The following is a 4052-nucleotide window of genomic DNA, read 5'->3' as shown; positions in this document are numbered from 1 at the left end:
TATAGTAATAATAATACATTTTATTTGTATAGCGCTTTTCAAAATACTCAAAGACGCTTTACCTGAGTAATAAATTAAAAAAAAGTAAAATCGACAATGCATAAAACACAGTAAAACATTTTAAAAGGGCAAATATAAACATTAAAAGCATATTTAAATGGGTGGGTTTTGAGTTCTTTCTTAAAAGTGTAGAGATCGGTGCAGGCACGAAGCTGTTGGGGCAGTGAGTTCCAGAGGGTGGGGGCAGCGATGGAGCAGGCTCTGTCTCCCCAGGTTCGGAGCTTGGTCCTACAGGGTGAGGCAGAAGGTTGGCATCGGAGGAGCGGAGGGAACGAGAAGCAGTGTGGTGATGAAGTAGGTCAGTCAGGTATGGAGGGGCCAGATTATGTAGGGGCCAGATTATGGAGGGCTTTGAATTTGATGAGGAGGATCTTGAAATGGATGCGCTGAGTGACAGGGAGCCAGTGGAGTTCCTGCAGGACAGGAGTGAATGTTCACGGGAGCAGGTGTCGGTGAGAAGGTGGGCAGCAGAGTTTTGAATATATTGCAGTTTGTTGAGAGTTTTGGATGGTGTACCGTACAAAATGCTATAGCAATAGTTGATTCTGGATGTGACAAAGGCATGGATTAGGATTTCAGCAGTGGAGAAGGTGTGTGATGGACGGAGTCGTGCTATGTTTTTGAGATGGAAGAATGCAGTCCGAGTTATTTGTTTATCTGTTTGATAAATCGGACTCGAAATTCGAATGAAAGAGTGGAGTCGAGAAGAATACCAAGATTACGAATGAATGGGGATGGAGTGAGAGTGATGCTGTCAAAGTTGAGGCAGACATTTTGAGTGGACTTGATAACACTGTTTGGACCTATGAGGAGTATGTCAGTTTTGTCAGTATTTAATGTGAGAAAATTGTGCTTCACTCAGATTTTGATGTCGCTTAAGCAATGGGTGAGGTTGGAGTGGATGTGGATGTAGTAGAAATGTAAATCTGTATATCAGCGTAGCAGTGGAAATGGAGGCCATGACGGTGGATAATATTACCAAGGGGGAGAATGTAAAGGATGAAAAGGAGAAGACCAAGCACTGAATCTTGGGGAACACCCTGGGATAGAAGGGTTATGGTGGAGGAGCAGTGGTTGATATGAACAAACAGGTGCTGGTCTGTGAGGTAGGACTGAAACCAGGACAGAGCAGAGCCAGTGATGTTCAGATTGGACTTGAGACGGGACAGAAGGATGGAATGACTGTGTCAAAAGCTCCAGTGATGGTCCAGGAGGATGAAGATACTGAACTGGCCAGAATCAGAGGAAAGGAAGAGATGTTGATAACTTTGAGAAGAGCTGCTTTGGTGTTGTGTTAACCTTCACAAGTAAATATATTCCTTTCTGTTACAGAAAGCAGTAACTTTAAATCAAACTTTGTCTGAAGAAATATGTCACTTCTTAAATGTAGGGAATCAAACTTAACTGCCTTCAGCCATTCTTTTAATACAAATAAAATAAAAAAAAGAACCCTCCATTCCAAATTGACTGCTGGAGAGATTATTAAAGAAAGTTGTAACACATGGTATCACCTCTCACTTTCTTAGAGGTTAATCTCCAACATCTGATGTAACCCACTGCAAATGCAAAAAACAAGACAACCATGGAAAGGCCCTGTTGCTTAATGATATTGCCGTCCTCAAACACTTAATCAGCACAGAGATAAAGTTGATACAAGAAAATAGAGTGAACCCAGTTCTTTGGTAGAAACCATCGTCGGGTTTGTCCAGAGCTCGATTACCAGAGCTTCAGCAGGCATTCTGCTCATTGACAGCTTTCCTCCAGAGAGGAGGCCGGCATGTCTGAGCCACTGCTGAGGGATCAGAGTGTGGCCTGAAATTAACTGGATATTGATTTGGTGCAGAGCAGCCCCCATGACAGCTATCTGGGGGTAGAGATAGTTCGACAGCAGATTGCTCTGAATTTAGACCAGAGACTTGGAGGGTCTTCACTGAGTCGTAAAGAATCAGGGATTTCTCTACCTTGTTCGATTTCTCTTTATTTAAGATACTTTCTCTGAATGACCATAAACATTAATATGAATATTCAATCCTGTATTGTGTGATTCATAGTTTACAGTTTTTATTATGTATTACTGTATACACAATAACCATCCACCACAACACATAATGTTTCTGAAAAACCGTCAGAATCTGGCTGGCTAGGAACGTCGGACCCACATGCAGGAGGTTCAGGATGGCTATGAGAGAGAAAAATGAGAATTAGTGATCTGCACTAAGGACACACAGAAAAATGCTGGCGGGGCAAAGAAAACGTACCTGGTGCAGACAGAGCAGGTGCCCGAAGGAGGGCAGGCAGAGCAGGACCACGGATCAAGACACCATGGAAGGATAATGCTCGGATAACGTCGGGTGCAAGAACTCACCACTGCAGCCTTGGGAAACCAGCACCTCCTCGGGTGGAAGGCACTCGGACTAAATACTAGTCACTAATGAGACAAGAGGAAGACACCTGCAGATAACTAGGATGAGAATTAGGTGTGAAAGAGGTGAGATCTTCACAAAAACAAGTAAAAAAAAAAAAACATAAATAAAGCTCAATCAAGTATTGAAGAAATGCACATCATTTATCATATTTTGTGGAAGTGTTTAAGATCAGAATCTGAGAAATGACATTTACAGCTGTTTTGGTCAAATATTTGAGAACTTTTTTGTGCAACCTAAAGTAATTTTGCAGGATCTTGCACAGTCTGTGAGCACTTGGATTACATGTTGTGAATGACTCTCAGTTACCACATGAAATTTTAGCTCAATATTTGTAAAACCAAAGGTTTTATGCACTCTTTTGTGTAAAGTAAGCTCAACTAGCTGTGACTACCACTTTCACTCCAAAAGTGAAACAGTTGATGTACTTTGTATTTTCTTTTTTACCTTTTTATTTAAAGTGAATGATTAAATATTTTGTTAACAATTAGAGACGGCCATAAGACAAAGTTTTCAACAAACATCTTATGCAATCTATTAATGCTCAGAATGTGTTGCAGATCACCTTCAGCCGACACCAAATTTGAACTCATTAGCTATTTTTGATTGAGGTTAGTAAGCTGAGGTGACCAGTTTAAATTATGTCGATTCCAAAAGTTAATCAGTTCCATATGTACATTCAATATTTTCTGAGAATTTAACTAAAAGTCAGTAGTTAATGAGATATTGTGCTAACAAACAGACCGGGTTGATGTTAATAGTTAATGACAAAGTTTAAAACAATGATTTTGTGTCATCATTTCTATTTTCATCACTGTTTGTATAGTCCTTTCAAAAAGGCTGTTGCTTGTCAAAGCGTTGTTTTTAATGTCTGCAAACTCCAAGCTCCATGTTCGGTTCAAGAACAAAGAACTTCCTGTTACAATGAAACCAATTTGATAGCTATTGTTTGTTGCTGGAAAAAGAAAAGGATACAATCAGTAATTCAACAATTTATTTGCATAAATTTAGAAAATATATGTGATGTATTAGCTTTAACCTAAAGGTTCTCATTGTAGCTGTAAACGCATTAGGAGGGGAAATATAATTTTCATTGTGGGAGAAAAGAACAATGAAACATGATTAAAATTGTATCCAGATCCGAGTAATTGGGTTGTTGTTGAGTCTGGTATCATGATGAGTTGTGCAGTGACAGCAGCCATTAACTTGTGTACAGAGGGCACCAAGCTGTCTGTGGGCCTCCAGGGAAAAATGTCAGAGCCTTTTAGTGGAAGAGGAAATCAGTGATGGAGCACCCCATCCTCATAGTTCTTCCACTCAGTGAGCACCCAGACTACTTAGGGATAGCCAGTGATTGGCAGTTCAAAATCTACAAACTGCTTATTGTGCTGCTTAAAAGTTTAAATTATACTTTGTACGTGCACAGCTCAGGGGATGGTGCAGAATATTTAAAACTGTGTTTCAATAGCTACTACATATATCTTAGTGGTTATTAAAAATTCTGTAGTCAATGCCAACACGGTGCTTCTTTATAGATCTGTGGTTTGCCTTAGTGCGGTCGGCCACTTT

Source organism: Nematolebias whitei, chromosome 2 (genome assembly GCF_014905685.2).
Source record: "Nematolebias whitei isolate Nwh7 chromosome 2, NemWhi1, whole genome shotgun sequence".
NCBI lineage: Eukaryota > Metazoa > Chordata > Actinopteri > Cyprinodontiformes > Rivulidae > Nematolebias > Nematolebias whitei.
Note: the sequence above shows the minus strand (reverse complement) of the source record.